We start from the raw sequence: 22,637 nt of genomic DNA, 5'->3' as shown, positions 1-22,637 counted from the left end.
GAGAGGCCACAGCAGTGAGAGGCCCGCATAGCGCAAAAAAAAAAAAAAAAAAAAAAGTTAAAGTATTTATCTTTTGGTAGTCAAGCATGAGTGTATGTGGCAACAGTAGCTCACTGCCTCCTGTTTATAAAACTGCAGCAAGAAAGCATTGCTCCCACCGCCGGCTGGAGAGATGGATGAGGACGCCGGGGGCTGGCCGAGAGGGTGAAGGGGAGTCCTTCATCTTCCACCAGAGCCACAGACTCCTCGGGTTTTCTGCCATCTAGTGCAGTGAGTGTTCGAGCAGCAGCAGCCCTGTTATCCTCTCAGGAGAGGCATTTGAATAAATGCTTTGAACTCATATAGTATATTTTATCGGTAAGAACGGAAGTACATAGTTCACCCTGACATCTTGTGTATTTCAGATTACTATCGATAAGCGCTAAGCTGACATTTTTTTAGAGGATAATTTTCCAGTATCTTAAAATAGCATTTTAGATGCTCGTTGTAATAGCTATGTGAAATTGGTCCAGGTATTATCCTTCTTTTCGTAAGATATGGAAGCAGTGGCCCCAAAGGAAAATGCCTTTAGAGGAGATGTGCTCATAATCACTTCACACAGTTTAAACAGTCTTTCACATCAGAATGGTATGTTTGCATTTCTAAACCCACTTAATAACTGCTAATGTGTTTTATACAAGCAGGGTGGCCATTATTGTGCTCCTTTTACAGAGACAGAAATTGAGGACACGGAGGGTGCCTATGATAAGAGAGCCCGACAGACCATATATCTTATAATTCCTCTTTCAGCCAGGAAGCAGAAGGTGGTAGAATGGGTAATTGAGTTACACACACACACACACACACACACACACACACACACACACACAGTCTTTAACACGGATGAGGCAGCTCCTGTAAAGGCAAAGATCCTGCTGGAAGACATTTCCAGGAAGCTTATGGCCAGAGGAAATCTATCCATGAGACTCTGAAGGCTGTTATGAAAGGAGATGCAATCATGAGAGCACACTGATACAATAGCAGGACTCGCCCAAGAGATGTGGACGGACGTTTAGGTCTTAAGCTCTTGGAACAGAGAAAATCGTTACAGGTATAATAGGAGCAGGCTCAGGGTGACCTGCTCTTATCCTGGGTGGAGCCAGGTGCTTTGAAGTTATTCTTTTTTTGGTGTTTCTTTTCTCTACATATACCATTAGAACAAATCTTTTGTTCTTTGTAAGTTACATTGTCCTTAAAAATAATTTTATGCATTTCAAAAGTGATGTAAACTCCTTATAGAAAACTTGGACAATAACCAAAATAGAACAAACAATTATATTTACCACCCTTTCCCCTTTACTTAGCATTTTGTGCCCGGATTATAAAGGTACTTTAATAAATATTTACTGACTGAGTGAAGTGAATTCACAAACCCAACCAAAGATTCACATTTGGTGTTCGGTGTAAAATGAAAATAGTTTTGTGTGTTTTAATTAATACACAGACACCTTGCTCTCTGTGTGTATATATACATTAACTATATTATATATATGGCTATATTATATGTAGTATTTTCATATATATATATATGTAGATACAGACGCACATCAAATGTACATCCGCAAAGGATAACTAGATTTATTTGATACTGATTGTTCACTGTTGGGCACTTTCCACCCTTTTTACTCACTATATAAACCTGGAGAGATGAGAATGGAGGCTCAGGGATTTTACATACATGGACCAAGGATGTACTGGTAACATGTGATTGGCTCAGGATTTAAATACAGCTCTATTTACATAAAAGTTCGACTCTGAATTACTGTCCCAAGTATTATGAATCAGCCTTAAAAATAAAATATTGCAGTCATTTTATCTTATTTAATTTTTTCTGTCAAATACCGTTTTATAACGGTATGATAATTTTCCATTGTGTAAATAGACCAAATCTTATTGGAAAATTCTGCCATTTGGGACATTTTTGTTTGTTTTCTATTACATCTGTTAGGTCTCTCAACAAAGGGTCTCTATCCAGAGGGAAGGGCTCTGAATGCCATTTCTGTAAATGGACCCCTTCATATGAATTCATAGATTCAGTTATTTGGAACAGCTCATCCAAATTTGCAGCAGGACAGCTGGCCATGTTTTTGTTGCTGGTATTTTACCCAAAGACATGAGGGCATGTGAAGACAATGCCAAAGGAGGTTATAGAAAGTGATTATTTCGTTGTTTTATGATTGCCCCAATGGGAAAAGGATTCAAGTGCAAAATTGTTGATGAAGAGAGTACCTCTCTTTCTCTCATACCTGTATCCAGTGTTTAATGACACCATCAGCATATATTCTGAATCTGATATCTCCTGCTTTACCACATAATAGGAGATATGTCTTGAGAGATGTATTGCAAGGAATTGGTTTACGTGATTGTGGAGACTGAACAGACAAGTTGGAAATCTGCCGGGCAAGCCATGGGAAGAATTGAAGCTGCTGTCCATGAGGGGATTTTTTTCTTCTTCAGGGAAGCCTCAGGTCTCCTGTTAAAGGCCCTTCAATTGATTAAATTTGGCCCACTCAGATTGTCCTAGCTGATCTCCTTTACTTAAAGTGAGACAGAGAAAGAGGAATATCATATGATATTGTTTATATTCGGAATCTAAAAAGAAATGATATAAATGAAGCTATTTACAAAACAGAAACAGACTCACAGACTTAAAGAATGAATTTATGGTTACCAGGGGGGTAAGGGTAGGGGGGAGGGATAGTTAGAGAGTTTGGGATTGACATGTACATACTGCTATTTTTTAAAAATTAATTATTTTCACACACACACACACACACACAATTTTATTTTTTTACAAGAGATAAATAAACTGACACCAAGCATTGTAACTGGATGACCACAACAAAAGCAACAATGATTGCAGTTACCAAACATGAAACACACTCACACTGTGTCATGATATTGACATTCAGTCCACATACTGCTATTTTTAAAATGGATAACCAACAAGGACCTACTGTATAGCACAGGGAACTCTGCTCAATATTCTGTAACAACCTAATTGGGAAAAGAATTTGAAAAAGAATAGATGCATGTATATGTATAACTGAATCACTTTGCTGTATACCTGAAGCTAACATAACATAACGTTAATCAACTACACTCCAATATACACTCCAATATAAAATAAAAAGGTAAAAAACATAAAGTCAATAGATCATGGACTTTAATCACATCTATGGAAATACCTTCACTTGGATTCATGTTTGATTGGGTGACTGGAGACTATAACCTAGCCAAGCTGGCACATCGAAAAGATCGTCACACCCATCAACACCTTAGTCCAAGCGGGCATCACCTGTCACCTGGATGGTGTCATGCTAATTGATCTTTCTGATTCTACACTTAAGACTTCTACCGTCCATTCTCCTTTCAGCAGACCACAACATCTAACGCTCTGACACCATTTTTCTCTGTTTCCCTCTTGCGATTTTGCTGTTTCTTGAACATGCCAAGTGTACCCTTAATCAGGGCTTTCACACTTGCTGTTCCCTCTGGGGTAGTCTTTCTTCAGGTCGTCACGTGGCTGACTCCCTTGCTTAATTGAGGTCTCAGCTCAAAGTCACCTGCTCAGTCACGGAGCGGTACTAACATGATGATTAGGAACATGGACTCAAGCCACACAGTCTGAATCTGAAATAACTGTGCCGCTTTCTAGTTGTGCCCTTGGGCAGGTTGCTAAGGCACCCGGTGTGTCTGTTTCCTCATATAAAATGAGGAACATCATAGCACACTTACCTCATACCATTGTTGTGAGGATTAACTGTGTTAATGTATATAAAGTGAACTCTGTAAGCATTAGATTTCTTAATACCCATGCCTCGCTTTGTTTTTTCTTCATTGTGCTTCTTTTTTTTTTTAACATCTTTATTGGAGTATAATTGCTTTACAATGGTGTATTAGTTTCTGCTTTATTACAAAGTGAATCAGCTATACATATGCATATATCCCCATATCTCCTCCCTCTTGCATCTCCCTCCCTCCCACCCTCCCTATCCCACCCCTCTAGGTGGTCACAAAGCACTGAGCTGATCTCCCTGTGCTATGCGGCTGCTTCCCACTAGCTATCTCTTTTGCATTTGGTAGTGTATATATGTCCATGCCACTCTCTCACTTCGTCCCAGCTTCCCCCTCCCTGTGTCCTCAATCATACTGTAATCTAAGATTCATATAACGTGTTGTTTGTTTTCTCTAATAGTTCTCCATGAGGACAAGGATTTTGTTTTGTTGACTGTTTTCTTCTTACTGCATCGAGCAGTTCCTGGTACATTGTACGCACTCGGTGAATGTTTGTTGAATGTGTGAATGAATAAATGACTGCCAAGTGGATGCTCCTAATGATAGGCAAACTGTATTAGCTTGTTTTTCTGTTTAAGCAGCTGTAATACTTCCATTTGACCCAGGCTATCTAATACAAGGCTTTAAAATCTTGCATTCCACTCAGAGATCACAGCTCCTGATCTTCTGACCAGGGACCAAAGACCTGGGGACCCTCGGGTTCCCACAGATGTTGTGGCTGGTTTTGCTTTTTTGCATCTACACACCGAACCACATGTTCCATCCCGTCTCCCCGGAATGGACATCTGTCTGCCTTCCTCTTTACTAAAACGTGATTCAAAATTCTTCCAGAGAGTAACCTGTCTCAAAGCCTTTTCCAGCCAGTACTCTGTTATTCTGTGTATTATCATTCTGGGTTCTTTAAAATTTGATATTTCGGACCTTTTAAGGACTTCCATGTTATTTGATTGCTTTTTTCCCTTTCTTTTTGTGTTCTATATGGATGAAGCATATTGAGCACAATGTCAGTGTTACTTGCACATGATCATAAATTTTCACTAAATGCTTCTCCATAAACTTGGCTCACGTCCCTGACTTTCCATGTCCTGCTGTGTGACTTTGGGCCGTATGCCTTGGGATACTCTAAAACACAGTGATAGAAGAAAAAACTAAATCTTATATGCCATTTTAGCTCTCATCTGTCAGTAGGTTTGAGTCTTCCTGTTTCTTAGCTCTATCTTTATCTTATAATGTGCATCTGATTTCTTGATTTGAAAATGTATTTTAATTTTTAAAAATAAAAGTGCCTACATTCTTCTTCAAAACTGCATTCGGTGTTTAATAAATGTGAAAGTGTTTGCACATTCAAATGACTCTTTTCCGTAAGCCGTAATATTTTTAAATCTGAGAAAAAACTGTAAATGCCTAGTCATCAGGTAAAATCAGGGCAAATTCTGCTAAATAGAGAATATTCTCAAGTTTGTTTCACATTGAGACATATAAATATTTTGATGGGCACTAGCTTTTTGCCTGCACGTAAAGTACTTTTCTTTGTCGAATATGTTTACAAGCAAAACTTAAGTTGTTTCTATTAATAATTATTTTGACTGTTTCATCAAATGTATATGTTCTCCCTAATTGTAGCCTTTTTCAGTATAGTTCTAACATAGAATATAATATTTATCTAGTAATAAATAGGAACTTGGGATATTCTAAAACACTGTTACAGAAGTACAAAACTAAATTTTATATGCCAATTTAGCTCTCATCTGGAAGTTTGGGTCTTCCCTTTATTTTTTTAAGAGTCAGTATCATTACTATTCTCTTTGCAGACTTTATTTCAATAATACCAGGTTCCAAGTCTCCAAAGCTTCCGAAGCTGCAGCTTATTAGGTCGCCCATTTGATGTGACGTATTTGCCAAAGTTACGTACATTAATGAATGGTTGATATGAAATGTGATAAATGCCAAGTGTAAATGCGTTTCTAATCTATAGATTTCTTAATCTATTAAGAACGTAACCTCTACCAAGATACTGTGGGCGACCAAAACTTCTGAGTTACCACTGCAAAATCAGTCATATTTTCTTCAAAATAGAATTGTACTGAATTTTTTACAGCACCTACAATGACAATGGACGTTTTACCTTCCATCAAATAAACTTCCCAAAGCTTAAATTGGATTCCAGTAACTGGATGGAAACATGGAACACTTACTGAAATGTGTTAACACATAATTTTGTATTTAAAATGTGTGGCGGTCCTGATGTAAAATGGTATCATTTAACTTTTGAGGTGTTGTTGATGTTATTATTATTATTTTACAAATGGAGCTAACATATTAAAAGTAGTCGTTTTACTTTTTGTGTGTACAGAAAATATTTGGAATCAAATTAAGCAAAGTTAATTTAGGAGGACAGTTCCTTGATCTCAGTGAAAAGTTGGGTACTTTGCTGCTGAATGAGGATTGACGACTTTGGCGCTGTCTTCTTAAAATAGCAACTGACCTTGAAATAGATGCTGGTGTCTTTCCAGCAAATCTGTGTTTTCTGGTTTTCCTTTGGTTGGTGAGATCTAGACACTGTATTCATTTGACATCAACTCTCCAGATTTAAAATAGTTAACACGATTTTGGAGCTCATTTGTGTCGAAGGTTTATTTCAAAACAAAAGAAAAGAGCATTAACATACATAAATGAAATAAAGCAGACTTACACATACAACCAATGACAAAACCTCTGTAGCACGAGTATCAGACTGTTAGGTCTTTGCACACTTATTTCATGTAACCTAACTTGTAAATACCTAACCTGTAATGCTCCCCACTCCCCTGTCTGCCTTGTGCTCCCACAAGCAGTGGTGCAAACCACCACACCAAGGGGCCAGCAGGAGCTCGTGTTACTGCCCAAGACCTGATGGGATCACTGTCCCTAGCTGCCCTTGCTCTGGAGCACTTCATTTTATCAACGAGTGCCCTGCACACTGTCCTTGAGAGGGAGGTGTTAATTACCTTGTGTCTGAAAAGTGCTTTGGAAAGGAGAGGTTACAGCCAGTTGCCGTCCAGATTGGATCACATGTTTCAGTAAGCCCTCTATTTTTTTGCATCTGTGACTCAGACATTTCGTTTGCAGGCTCTGGCAGAAGCTGAAAGGACACCGTGTTGCTCTAGCAAATCCAGCTTAGCTCATGTGGGTGCAAGTATTAAAGTAATACCTTATTAAAATATGAAAAATCCGGGACAAGTACCAAACCAGACAGGATGAAACAATATGCTAGGACAGCAGGGATAAACGGGGACACATGCCTACTTTATTATGAGGATAAAACTATACATAAGAAAATTCTATATTGAACTATAAATGAATTGCCTATAAATGGTAGTAGCTACTATCATATTGGCTTGACTAGTAACTGAAAATTGGAGAATCATTTGTTTCTCAAATCCAGGTAGAATCATTATTTTCAGTAAAGGCCAAGTAATTTAAATACTTTATATCTTTCATTTATTTATTCATTTATTCCACTTAAGCATCAAGTATTTCCTTTACAGAAACACTAGATTTTCTACAAAGATAAGCAAAAAAATGGCTGTCCTCAAGACCACTGTTTTTTTTTGTTTTTTAACATTTTGAGGGTATCTGATACCTGGATTGAGAAGGAATGAAATTTCTTTTCAGAAAAAATATGCCCATACACATATGTTTCCACAATAATTGCAAGATGTCTCTGATTCCACAGACTCAGGCTGTGGGTCTCTTTGTCTAGGATCTAAATCTATATGCATGTATGAAGATGAAGACCACACAAGGCAGTATGTGAAGATAAGGGTTCTCTGAAGAAACAGAACCAATAGGATATGAGTGTGTGTGTGTATGTACATATATACATACATATATACACATACATATATATACACATAGAAATATATATATAGAGAGAGATTGACTGATTGATTATAGGACCTGGCTCACGTGCTTCATGCGCTTATAGAGACTGAGAAGGCCCACCGTCTGTTCTCTGTGGGCTGGAGACCCAGGAAAGCCAGTGGTGTAACTCAGTCTGAGTTCAAAGGCCAGAGAACCAGGAGCTCTGATGTCCAAGCAGGAGAAGGAGGATGTCACCAGCTCAAGAAGAGGGAGGATTTGCCCTTCCTTCTCCTTTTTGTTCCATTCAGGCCCTCAGTGGATAGGATGCTGCCAGCCCACATCGATGAGGGCTGGATCTCTTTACTCAGTCTACTGACCCAGATGCTAACCTCATCCAGCAACCCCAACCCAGGCACAGCCAGAAATGATGTTTTTCCAGGATCTGGGCATCCCTGAGCTCAGTCAAGGTGACACAGAAAATTAATCATCACAGTTAGTAGCTCAAAAAGTGGTAGAGCCAGAATGTCCTTCCTTACTTTGTTTTTATTAAAGGATAGCTCAGTGTGAAAAGTAAAGCCAGGGTCTTTGAGGTCAGTGTCAGTGAAGTAAAGATCATTACCATGATCACCTGGTTAAAGGGGTATCTGCCAGTTTTCTCCACTCCTCTTTCCCTTTCCATAACCTGTGTCTTAGCAGCAGCTAAGTCCAGCCGACGGCCACGGGAAACGTGATCAAGGTGTACCTCCTGGGCAGAGGAGCTTCAGAGATTTTGTGGATTTAGGTTAAAACTGCTCCAGTGATTAATAAATGTTCTGTTGGAGACGCTTGGAGGCCGTGCATGTGCTCTGCTTCTCCTGAAAATTTTACCCCCAATTTTAGCATTCTTCCATGGATTTTTGCCTGCCCCAGTTAGTGCTAATGGTGATTTTGCACGTCCTTCATTGCCTCTACATTTATGATCCGGAATTCTTCTGTGACAAAGATGGTCTCTTTTCCCCTGTTTATTTATTTATTCAATCATTTATTAATCGGTACAGACTCATGGATATTTCTTTTATTATTTGGGCTATAGTCCAATACTGTCAGTATTTACTGCTAAGGTTTTTCCCAGCTTTGTCCATTGTGGGCTCTTTCAGTCGACCCCTGTTCCTTGTGATATGCCTCCATTCTTTTTTGTTTTTCTCTTGTTTTGTTTATTAAGCACTTCCTTCTTTCCTGGCACTATAAGATATTTCAGTCTCAGTGTGTCTTTTTCCTGACCCAGTTAAAAATCAGCCATTTCTCCAAAGGGCCCTGCCTCCTTTTATTGGAATATGGTATTTAGAAATTAAGATTTGGGCACCAGGTGTGTTCACTGTTGCTACTGGGGCATCACTGATTAGGCTTCCTTGGTGAACAGAGCTAGGAAATCAATGTATACTAACTCATGTATACATACACACCTATTTTTATTTGTGTCTTATCTATAAACATGACTTTATACTCTCATCCACATTCTAGCCTTTCGCCTTGCTTTTCCGTAACCTCTTCCTGGGATAGTGAGAAACCTGACTCCTACAACGTACAAGTTATTTACTTGTTTAATCCTAGTATGCATATAAAGTAGTTTCAGAATGGCTAGGCCTGTATTCCTGTGAGAAACAAAACGTACCCATTAGAGCACAGTGTTTGCGTGTAGTTCTTTTTGTCTTTAATCTTCAGCAGCCAATCAGAATACTGGTTTCCAAAGTCACGTAGGTCAGCTCATTTTTCCCCACCGTCTCCAGTGAGGACGTGCCATACATTTGTAAGTCAGTGTATCAGTTTTCTGTCACCACAGGCGAGCGGCTGCAAAAGAATACGCGTTTGTTAGCGTGCAGTTGGGTAGGTCAGCCGGTGCAGGTGGGCTGCACCAGGTTCTCTGCTTAAGGTCTCACAAGGCAGCCGTCAGGATGCTGGGCTCTTGTCTGGAAGTTCTGTGGAAGAACCCGCTTCCAGGCCCATTCCGATTCTTGGCAGATATCAGTTTCTTGCAGCTGTAAGACTGAAGTCTTCACTTCCTTGCTGGCTTTCGGCTGGGGTCACTTTCAGCTCCTAGAAGTTGCTTTCTGGTCCTTGGATGTAGCTCCCTCAGACTTCAAAGCCAGCAATGATCCATTGCTTCAAAGTCAGCCTGGAATCTCTCCTCTGCCTAGAATATAACCTGTGTTACCGACTGGAGAAAACTTCCTTCTTTGAAATCGCTCATGTGATTACGTTAGACCATCCGAAAAATCTGTCTTTTGATTAACTGGAAGTCAACTGCTTAGTAATTTTAATTACATTTGAAAAATCCCATTTGACATATAACATAACATAGTCATGGGTGTGAGATCTCATCATATTCCCAGTCCCAGGGATTAGGGTAGGAAGTCCAGGAACAGTTTTAGAATTCTGTTTACTACGTGTAGTTAGATTCATTTGTCACCATCTGCATTCCATTTTGGGATCCCCTGATATCCAGGTTGATTTTTTAATTTTTTAAACTTTAAAATTTTATATATTTTTTTGCCGCTCCACGCATGGCATGCGGAATCTAGATCCCCGACCGGGGATCGAACCCCTGCCCCCTGCCAGTGGAAGTGCGGAGTCTTAACCACTGGACTGCCAGGGTAGTCCTCAGGTTGATTTTTTTTTTAAAGTTAAGGGAGGTGTTGGATATGTCTACTTCCTTGATTATGGTGATGGTATCATGGGTGTTTGCATATGTCTAGACTCATCAGATTGTATACAGATATGTGCAGTTCTTTGGGTATCAACTATATATCAGTAAACTGTAAAAAATAAACTAAATGTTTGCATATGGTTAAGTTCATTCTTGGTGGTGTAGAAATGCTTAAGGTTGTGTGTCTACCAACAGAGTAGCATAGAACCGTTTCATCACCCTAAAATCCCTTTGTAGTCACTTCGTAGATATCCCCTTCCCCACAACCAACTGTTGGCAAGCTCATATCCAAATCTGCTTACCTTCCAGACAGTTTGTGTTTTCTAGAATGTCACATGAATGGTATCATACAGTATGTAGCCATTTGGGTTTGATGTCTTTCACTTAGAAAAATGCATTTAAGATTTATCTACGTTATGGCATAAATCCAGAGTCCCTTCCTTTCTTACAGTTCAGTAGTATTCCGTTGTATGGATGTACCACGTCTATACCTTTAGCTAAAGTCTTAAAGTAACATTATAGTGTTTGCCGAAATGACAGGATTCATTTTATAACATTGTCTATAGCAACAAAGGAACTCAGATTTGTCTTGTTACAGAAGTAAACTTTCATAAATAGCCTTTGTAAGTAATAAGGGATACACATTCATACACATTTGTGTGTGTGTGTGTGTGTGTGTGTGTGTGTGTGTATGTATAATTGACTTCTGTGTCAACTTGGCTTCTGTATCAAACTGACTTCTGTAAAATATACAAGAGTCATACTGACACCTCCAGCTGGTCTTAAAGGGAGTATCTCTAGCCTGGAAAATGAGAAAGTAATGTTTTAATTCTGTCTGCATAAAGCCTTCTACAACCAGCCTCATTTATTTCCTAAATGTCAATAGTGATACCCAACTTTTTTGATGGTAGAGGCTCAGTAAAAGTTCCAAATATTTACTTAATGGCTATACAACAGAGAAAGGACACTTTATAATCTTCAGGCAATGACTCCAAAGAATATCACTTAAATTAAAAATTAATTGTGAAGCCCTCTAAGACAGCGGTCCCCAGCCATTTTTTGGCACCAAGGACTGGTTTCGTGGAAGACAGTTTTTCCACGAACGGGGAGTGGGGGATGGTTCAGGCAGTAATGCGAGCAGTGGGGAGCCGTGGGGAGCGGCAGGTGAAGCTTGGCTCGCTTGCCCGCCGCTCACCTCCTGCTGTGTGGCCCAGCTCCTAACAGGCGCGGACCGGCACCGTCCATGGCCCCGGGGCTTGGGGACTCCTGCTCTAAGAGAAGGAAATAATTTAAAAAATAAGAAATTAATTAAACCTTTAAATGATCATATTTTCCTGCAACTTTGAAATTATAATTTCACATCCTTTAATTCTGCTACTTTAAGGAATATATTGTAAAAGGCGGAATATTTTCCATGAAAAAGATGGAAAAAAGGAGAAAATTTGGACTTATTGGAAATGCATAATTTATGGACAATTGATTTAAAAATACTTTGTTCCAAACGCTCTTCTTGTCTTCATACAAATGAATGACTAAAATAATGCATCTTACGCAATTATTTCACTCAAATATGTTGCCGAAACAAACATGTCATTTAAAAATGATTCTTCCAGTTACTGTGTATATTTTTCAATGTATGTATATAAATATTAAAAAGAAAAAAATAAAGCAGCATAATAGAATATTACCGTAGTGGAACTATCTTATGGATTTGAATGTAGTGCTTTTCAATGCAGTGGTTTTAAAACATTTGCATTATGTGTGGGTTGAAAAAGTATTTAGAAAACTAACTTACAGAACAGAATGTAAATATGAATTTTAAAGCAATATTCATGATTGGGGGCAAAATAATTTTCAGAAAAGAAAAATATTTCCTTCTCTAAGAAACTTCCTATCATACTACAGATGTTAGACAATAGGTACAAAACACACTTAGGTGAAGTCATTTTGTGATGCATTAAGTTAATAGCAAGGTTTGCATCAACTTCTTCTGTTCCTGGTTAAGTTTTACTGGAATTCACTTTCTTTTTTAGGACAGAAAAGACTAGATTGTCCACCCACCACACATACACAAAGACACGTGTATGGAAGTTAACGCTTCATGGAACCAATGAGTCACAAGTTGTACCATCTAGTTACTAAAACTCCCTACTCCCAGGTGAAATGTGGAAATACTCATCTCTTTTTATAGAGATTCCAATAATTGCTACAGACTGGATGTACTTGGAGTTATATCCCCTCTCTGTTTGCTTTATTGAGGAATGCAGATCTCACTTTAAACCTCACTCTTTTTTTGAGAGAAGGGAAAAAAACAGTGAAAATACAACCAACTCAAATCCCTGTGATTTTAAATGGAAACCACAGGATTCCCTTCTCTCTCCAGAGGACTCTTCTCACCCTTCTTGGTTGGCTCACCTAAACTGGAGCACCCGTGATACTTAGTCCTTTCTTCTTTAAAATAAGAGTTTGCTTCTTAGAAGGCTAGATCTCCTCTCCGCTGCTTATGTGCAGGCAGCTTATCTTGGAAAGTCATCTCAGAGAAGAAGAGTAACAGGCAGGGATGTAAAACAAAGACAGAGGGTGGGCCAGTACAAGGTCTCTCTTTGAGCTGTTTAGAACATGCCTCAGAATTTCCACCCAACAGGTGGATTCAGAAACATTCATCTGTCAGCTCTCATCCCACTGATCAAAGGCTTCTCAGTGGGGCATTAATCACCCCTACCTGTCCATAATAGGTTGTGGGAATATGGGACAAGCTAATCTTTGAGGGCACCCCAGATGGCTGGAGACCAGGGGCAAAGTGAAAACTTAGTAAGGCAGGGTGTTGCCAGATGACACCTGTAGGAAGCCATCACCTAGCAAGCCGTTGCTGCTGTAAGATGAGCGGAGAGGGCATGAGGCAGTGCCTGGGAGGTAGTTTTGGGAAGCCTCAAACTGGAGCAGACATCAGAATTCCCTGAAGGACTGGCTACAACAGATGGTTGGGTCCCACCCTGACAGTTTCTAATTCGGTAGGTCCTGGATGGGGGCCGTGTGACACTAATACTGCTGGTCAGAGGATCACACTTTGAGAACCGCTGGATTGGGGATCCCCAAGCCCTTCCTGTTCTCTTAGGTTATGATTTTAATAACTAAAGGAGAAAATTACATAGAAGAGAAACATGGAAAAGGACAGGTACAGGCTAAAACAAAATTCATTGAAGCAATAAAGGAGATAAACGTTTCACAAAATGTTATTTAGATGTGCTTGATGAACAAAACAGGGCAACTTAGGGTAATTAAAACTAACATCTCTAGCATTTAGTTTCTTCTTATCTCTTTTTTCTTCTTCCATTCATCTCTCTCTCTCTCTCTCCTTATTCTCACTTCATTGCTTCAGATAGAAAAGCGCTAGGCAGTGCTCATATTGTAGATTTTACATTTTGGGATAATGTCCTACATGTTTATGTCCTGGTTTGTATATCAGGGTTATAATGAAAACATATGGAAATATCAATTTTGGAGCAAAATTAACAGTACTCAACTGCAATGTCATTAGGTGGTTTCGAAATCTCCCATCTGAGTATCAAGCTGTATCTTCTGAATGAAAAATTTAGAAGCTTAAGTCATTAATGGTGGCATGATGTAAATTACAAGAGGAGAAATTACAGTCCACACCCTTTGCTGGGTGTTGGACCTTAACAGCATAATTCATGGAAAAGTCCTGTGTAGAGGAATACGGAGTAACCTTCAAAAATAAATCAAGGAAAAGCGGTTACTGACCTACAGAGTAGTTTACCTGGAGGAAGGTAATGTGAAGGAAAACAGTCCATCATTTCACATGGCTTAACGCCATCCGTGATGCAAGTTACCCAGGGCTACGTATGACACATGGAATAGAAAACAGTTACGCCCAGATACCTGCCACTTGGAGGGAAATCAGCCAAACAATGATAAATGAATTGAGCAAAGCGGGTATTAAGTTAAGCAGACACATTTCACTTTGATTGTGAAGTTCAGCCAGAGGGGAAGCAGTTGGAAGGGGAGGCCGCAGCCAGAGGCGTCCGTGTCTGCTGTAGACGGACAATCACGTGATCAGGCGTTAGGACCCAAATTACTCACTGTCCGTTCTATCCATGAGAAGCTACGAGACAGTCTGATTTTCTTGATAAATGGTAAATCTCCAGATGGTGATGGAAAACAATACTCAAAAAACTCGCCTGTCTAAGGAAGACCTTCCTTTATATATATTTCTAGTTTCATATTAATTTCTGATGAAGTTTATAGACTTTGAACGTTTTCTTTGATACTGGTTAAAGGTATTAGCCTACACTTGACATAAATTTTGCTTGAGTTATGCAAATATAAAATGGTAACTAATATTACGGTTTCAAATTTCGAATTCTCTTATTTACAAACGAGTTTCTATGAAAGTTGGTAAATGAGGGAGGTTCCGGGAAGATACGGTGATTTGAGGATCAAACCTAAAGTTTACACTGTGTCCCAAAGAAAATATCTTCTTTAAGGTACTATTATGCAAAACACTTGGTTTGGCTTTGATTTGTATAAAAACACACTCATGGCCTGCTTTTTTTTTTTTTTTTTTTTTGCGGTACGCGGGCCTCTCACTGTTGTGGCCTCTCCCGTTGCGGAGCACAGGCTCCGGACGCGCAGGCTCAGCGGCCATGGCTCATGGGCCCAGCCGCTCCGTTTATATGGGATCTTCCCGGACCGGGGCACGAACCCGTGTCCCCTGCATCGGCAGGCGGACTCTCAACCACTGCGCCACCAGGGAAGCCCCATGGCCTGCTTTTGATTACCTATGACACCTGGATTAAAGGAAGGAATGGGTAAAGTAAGTTCATAGCTTTGCCCATCTAAATCCTCTTTGGTGATAAGGGAGAAAGTTAATTTGAGGGCACATATACTCATCCACTATTGCATTCTGGATTGTTTCTTACCTGTTTAGAATTCCACTTTCAGGGGAGTTGCTAGGGGTGGGACAAGCTCTGCATTCCCTGATCTGTTCCTCCTGTAAGCTGCTCTGGACTTACGGTGTAATAACCTCTGTTAGTTTACCGCAGAGCACACTTTAAACGCAAGTGTTTGTCTGGGTGGTAATTCCAGAAAGCATTGACAGGGGAGTGAGAAGTATGTTTACGGAGCGATTTGCCACTGGGCTGCAGAGGAATCATGTCAATAAACACTGGAGATCTGTCAGGTTCCAGAATTATCCAAGCAAGGGACAGTGAAAATGGACAACTCCGTATCTGCCAACTCCATCCCACCCTTAGTTTCCTAGCACTTTCATTTAGTCTTCCATGCAGGGGCCGAGAGCAATAGGACATCTTCGACATGTACTGCAGTGTCAAGTGCCGTAGGGAGATGAGCTGGGCACAGACCACATTTACTATTTATACGTATTTCTGTGTTCCCTTGTAAGTTTCTTTGATAATTATACCTCCTTTACGGGTTGTGTTAAACAATGAGATTGAGGGGAAGTGCAAACCAGGCCACTCCGTCCAGTACTAGAGAGAATGTACATCGACGTTGGCAATGTTTGTCCCCAGCGGTAGGATTTGGGGATAAAGGTTGGATTTTAAGAGTTATTTCACTCGTTGATCCCAAAGGCTGATTTGTCTCCAACTTATCTAAACTTGCACGAATTTGCAGCGATTTGAATTCCATGGAGAAAAGTAGACTGCAATAAAAGCCTTCATGGATTTTAAGAGGAGGCTCATTGTAGAAATTAGAGGTGGTGATTTGCACAGTGATTTGTTCAGTTTAATTGCGTTGATTCCACTCTTGTTATGGGGTAAACTTCTGGAAAACAAACCTCTTGGAAAGAACTGAAGGGAGAGTGGATGAAGATGGTTTCGTGCACTTTATGAGTCAGGCTCTCTCTGAATACCCATCAATTAGAGGTGAAGACAATAAAAGGAAAAATCTGCCCCATCTGGTTCTACATAAAACTCCCCGAGAGCTTTGACAAAAAGTCTTTTCTGCAAAGAGAGACCAGATCTCTGGAGAGGCCTTTGTTTTTCAGCCTCGCTGAAATGCTTTTCCTTTGCAGGGATGTTATTTCAGTAGAGCCAGATGAGATGCACTTGCTACTTTTGTAAGTTTTTAAGGGCTTAAGCAGGGCAAATATGTCTTTTCAAGCTGCCTTCTGCAATAAGCCTGGTGCTAAAGCAGCTTTATGTCCCATAAAGAGTAACATTAGCCTCATGGAGCTGTAGGCGATTTCTGATAATCTTGAGGATGATTCCTTAGTATCAGATGAGTGTCGGGAAGGCTTGTATTATTTTCCATTTTTTAAAAGCTACCGGTATAAAATAAAGTATATTTTGACCAAAATACTTTTTCTCTATTTGACCAAGTTAAGCTTTGACAATCTATATTTTTACAGGATATAGGAATTCAGGTATTTGGAGCATTAAAAAAAATTTAATATATAGCTATATCTCACATTTCTGTATCCAGCCCTGAGCATTAATGTTATAATTGAATTTTTGTTTCTCCCCCTTTACATGGTATTCCCACCTGGGAGACCTTTGCCATCTAAAATAAAGTATATTAAAGATGAAGTTCATATTCTTTGTCCAAAATCCAAGTTTTCACCGTCAATCTTTTATTTGACTCACAAACTTCATTGCTGCGTGCGGGCTTTCTCTAGTTGCGGCGAGCGGGGGCTACTCTTCATTGTGGTGCGCGGGCTTCTAATTGCAGTAGCTTCTCCTGTTGCGGAGCACGGGCTCTAGGTGCCCGGGCTTCAGTAGTTGTGGCGCACAGTCTCTAGAGTGCAGGCTCAGTAGCTGTGGCACACAGCATGTGGGATCTTCCCGGACCAGGGCTTGAATCCGTGTCCCCTGCACTGGGAGGCGGATTCTTAACCACTGCACCACCAGGGAAGTCCCTCCATATTGAATCTTTGACGATTTGCATTGCAATAAGAAATCTTTTCTTTTTTTTTTTCTTTTTCTTTTTTTGCCTCTCACTGTTGTGGACTCTCCCATTGCGGAACACAGGCTCCGGACGCGCAGGCCCAGCAGCCATGGCTCACGGGCCCAGCCGCTCCGCGGCATGCGGGATCCTCCCAGACCGGGGCACGAACCCGCGTCCCCCGCATCGGCAGGCGGACTCCCAACCACTGCACCACCAGGGAAGCCCAAGAAATCTTTTCTTGATTAACTACGCCTGGCTCTTGCCACGAGTCACACTTTTTCAGACTGTTTAACGCCCAGTTGTTTATGTGCAGTTAATGTATGTCTTTGTCCCATACTGCCACTGTGAAATGACAGGTTCCTGGAGTTAGCCTAGTGCCATCATACTGGGGCTATTCAGGAAATGTGCAAATCATTAGCTCACGTAAGAACTTTCCCACACAAGTTGGTTGTGTTTGTAATAGAGTTCCATGTGCTGAGAAATGCATTATCAATGATTATGATTTCCAGTTATGCCTGGATGGAAAAATATAAACTTGCAGTTTGAAAATGTGCTCTTTTTTCTAGCTTTTGGAACAACAAATGCCGGATTTCAATTCAACATTACCTTTGTATTGGAGCTCTTTGCCAACTTCTCTTAAGTTTATGCCCCCCCAACGAGCTGAATAATGATCCGCTGGGAGCTGAGTTCTCTCTCTTCATTTCTCTGTCATTTCTGTCTCGTTGCCTTACAAAATTCCACCATGCAGCAGTGCCCAATGTGACCATTAAATAAAACCAATTAAGGTGACATCGGCAGTTTTGGTAATTAGAGTCTTGCCGTAACTCTAAGAGTAAAAGTAACATTCCCTGGTGCTGAGAGGGGGCAGCTGTGGGCTCATGCTGGTCATGTACCTTGGCAACTTAACATGACTAATTGTAAGAGCACTTCTTCACAGGGGATTGTGTTATCTTCAAAAGCTCTATCTCCGTAGTTTCTAGGAGCCGTGTATTTTCTGTTTGTCCAAGCGCTGCTATTTCTCCCTTGTTTTATAACAGCCCCACGTCCAGTTTCATGGTTCTCAGTTGAGTTTGATGGGTCTCATCCCTGTAGCTGTCTTGATGGGCTGCCAGTTCTTTCTGATTGACAAACGACTTAGGACCAGGCAAGCAAGCAGCACGCAGGTGAGTGCTGGCTGGGGCTCGAGGGGGCGTTTTGTCAACTCTTCCTTTCTCAGTGGAGTTCTCTGCGTATTCGAATTTTTAAGTGTGTTGTCCAAAGTAAATGAATTATGTAAGGTTTGTGATGGCTTCAGAATCTGGCCACATATCAAAGTCATCAGAAGAAAGCTTTCCTCCCATTCTGTTGAGCCTGTTGAGGGACTGTTGGCTTCAGCTCTGTGTCATCCTCCTCATTTCCACATGCCTATTCCTTAGGCTTCCAGACCTGGATGTAACGTCAGCAGCCTTGTGAAAGACCCAGGAGGTCAAACAGAAACATGGCGGCTCTCTTGATCTCCTCCCTTGATTTCTTTCTCACCCTCTCAATCCTTCTTCACCTTTGATTTCTTGTGAGTAATCTCTTCTGTTCTTACTGCTTCTGCCATGGATGGAGCAGGCTAAACACTTCTCTGTCTTGACCTGGCCTCTTGGCCTTAGCCTTTCTAAGCCGTTCTCCAGGCTGACTTGAAGTCCGTCATTCTGGCACACCCATTTGAAATCATGTCCCTCCCCGGCCCCACACCGCATTTCCGTTCCACTTTACTTTGAGGATAGAGCCTGATTCCACAGCAGGACGTACAGGGCTCTCCACGATCGAGCCCTTACCTACATTTCTGACCAGTCTGACCTCTCCCCATTCCACATCCTTACCCCTGGGTTTTCAGTAATATTAACTATTTGCAGTTCAGAGTTAGCACTTGAACAATCCTGACCATGAATGCCTTGAAGTATGTATCTTAAGGCACCTCTCTTTCCTTACCTGAGTCCCCGCCCTGCATGACTGTGGCCAAATCTCTGTTTACGATGATTGCCTGATGGTCCAGGCACACATTAAAGCATAGATATACGTTATTGGTTGGACTTGCTGAAAGTATGGAGGAAAAAAGCCTTAAAGTAGGAATCTGAAGAAGTGAACCGACAACTAATATCATTGTATCAAAGAGAATAGACTGAGTGTTTAGAGGCAGAAGGATATGCCACAATTTCCATAGAAGGCAGCTCTTCGGGAATCGAGGGAAGAGGGGAACAACAATGGCTGGAATCACCATGCAGCACACTCTTAATGAAATGGTGGATCAGAATAAAAGTGAGAAAACAGCCTTTCAGGCAAGGGAAACAGCGTTAACCAAGGCTGAGAGAAAGAAGAGCATAACGTGGTAGGGACAAAAAGGTTATGCAGATACAATATATATATCTCTGTATATAATATGTATGCAGATATTATATATATATATACATATACATACATACAGGCTTGTATATATGTATGTAGTCATGACAGAGCAGATTATGCTGCGACAGGAAACAGAGCTAAATCTTGGAGGCGTAGTATAATCAAAGCTTATTTATTGTGTCATTTAGGAAGCCGGATCCTATCCCCCATGGAGTAGCATTACTTCTGAGTCAGGAAGTGGAGAGACAACTCAGCACTTACGGAGATGGGTAGTATGTACACACAGGATTTCTAGCCAGGTCAGGGAGCTGGCAAAGGAAGTAACAGCCTGGTCCAGGAAGTCAAAGCATCTTTAGAAAGAAGATACTGTACCATTTTTCAGTCCTATGTAATAACTCAAATTTAGTTATTTCTGCTGATTATCTGTATGTTAATAACACAATCATTTTCTTAGATTTGTCCCTTGGAGTCAATTTCTATTTCTTGTTCCTCCACTATGTTCAATCAACTGTTGGTGTTATATAGAATCATCCTTCACAAACCTCACCCATCTGTACTCCCCAGTGCATTCTCAGCTGTGTATTCTAAGCACCTTTGTTCATTCTAGTGAGAAATGGTATTCAGATTTAAATATCTGGGTGCCAAGGGCTCACTGCTTGTGGTCTGTGTAACTGTTTCCAGGCCTTGTCAATAGACATAGCTAGGAATATATTTTTGTTTTTGTTTATGTTTTTCAGAGAAAACACATTATCTGCTCATACTGAAGTTTCTAATTCAAATTTAGAATTATAGGGTTTTAATTCTTAGATTTAATATTCATATATATCTTTCACAGTGAGATCTTTATTAAAATAATTACTCATTTCTTTTATTCTACTGTGTGTGTGTGTACATATAATAGTTTCAGATTAACAGTATCAAGCAATATTACTCAACAGAATTTAAGATTTCTTAACTTGCTTTTATCCTGAGGATATTTCCTACTAGTCAAATTGTTGTGTTTCAAATTCACTTGAGGTAAATACTTCCTGGGTTGTTAAGCAATCATTGTGGTACTTAGCTTGTATGTTTCCCTTTGCTTTTGACTTTTAGGGATTAAGTTACTTGGAAACAGTTTGATCCCTTCAGATTTGCTTTTAAGCTTTATTGGGTGGAACCGCAGCAACATTTAGTATAGTACTAATTTTGACCTACTACTGAGGTCAAACCTTCAAATTAAACCTTGATGCAATTGAGTTACATATCGGTAGATTATCCTCTGTAGGTGTTGCACCATTTTTCCTTCCTGTCAATAATGTATGAGAGAGTCTGTTTATTCACATCTTGTCAACCAAGTAAGTGGTCAATCCCTTTGCAGTATAATAAGTGATGAATGTGTTGCTTTGCAAACTAGCCCTGGTACACAGAAGGCAAGGAGAGACCAAAGAAAGAGGCATACCACTCCAGATGGGTAGGTAGAAGGTTTTAATAAGCAAGGGGACTGACTTACAAGGCTTGTCTTGGGCAGCCACAAGTCGAATAGATCACCACATACACATACACATACACCTGTGAGATTAAAAGCTTATACAGAGGCCTTAACTGAGTTCAGTCACCTGTATCATCCAGATGTTCTCAACGACCCCTTACCGTTGCAAGGCTGCATCCTTGAGACAGTTCCTGAAACCTGAGCGGGACCCTGTGGGGCCTTCCTGGGGACAGACCCCCTCTCCACCGTGTCCCCCACTTCTTGTTTGTAGAAAAGCTTTAGTCTCCTAGGCCTTCCCCGACTTCCAAAGGGCAAATTTAATCCGTTAATAATTAGAGAAGTGAGAAAATACAGAAACAAAGGAAAGCAGTCAAGCAAGACAAAATAATAATAGCTTAGCCATAAAACAGAGAAAACGACCCCTTAGTTCCTCCTAAGGGCTACATACAGGTAATATCCAGACACATGTCCTTGGGTTGTTCTGCAGAAACTAAGAGGCCACCCCCCACCCCACTGCCCATACCAGGTGGAGGAAGTTGACTGCATGCTGACCACCAGCACGTAGACCCCAGACTGGTTGGAACCAGAAAACTGATGATTGAGATTCCTGAAATACCACCCTGTTATGTCATCACCTCCCAATCAGAAGACTGTCCACGAGCTGATCAGGGAGCCTGCAACTCTCGCCCCTAATGTTGCCTTTAAAAATCCTTCCCTGAAAGCTACTGGGGAGTTCAGGTCTCCTGAGCATTAGTTGCCCATTCTCCTTGCTTGGTGCCCTGCAGATAAACACTGTACTTTCCTCCACCACAACCTGGTGCCAGTAGACTGGCTTTGCCGTGCATTGGACAAGCTGACCTGAGGTCGGTTCGGTAACAGTCCCACTGTGGGAACGGTGAGCAGAGTGTACATTCCAAGTCAGGGGAGGGAGCGAGGACCCTGCTGTTGCCTAGGTCCAGCTTGTAGGTCAGCTGGTGGTCACATCTCTCAATGTCCTCCTCCAACAAAATATGTCTGAATTTTATATTTTTCTCTTGTTATGGGTGAGGTTGAGCATCTTTAAGATGAGAGCCATTTGCATGTGATTTGCTGTGAACTCCTGTGCATGGCTGTGCCCATTCTTCTCTTAGTATGTTCTCTATTTTTAAAAGAACTCTTTAAACAGTAGGAATATTAACCATTGACCTGATATTAATTGCAAATATTGTCCTAGTTTTTCATTTGTTTTTTATTTGCTCTGGTATTTTTAAATCACATAACTGTTTTTACATGGTTAAACTTATCTTTTCTCAAATTGTTTCTAGATTTTGAGTCATATTTAAGAAAAGCTTGGGCTTCCCTGGTGGCGCAGTGGTTGAGAGTCCGCCTGGCGATGCAGGGAGCGCAGGTTCGTGCCCCGGTCCGGGAAGATCCCACATGCCGCGGAGCGGCTGGGCCCGTGAGCCATGGCCGCTGAGCCTGCGCGTCCGGAGCCTGTGCTCCGCAACGGGAGAGGCCACAACAGTGACA

The sequence above is a fragment of the Grampus griseus genome, assembly GCF_964374135.1.
Source record: "Grampus griseus genome assembly, chromosome: 19".
Lineage (NCBI taxonomy): Eukaryota > Metazoa > Chordata > Mammalia > Artiodactyla > Delphinidae > Grampus > Grampus griseus.
This window is presented reverse-complemented; position numbering follows the sequence as displayed.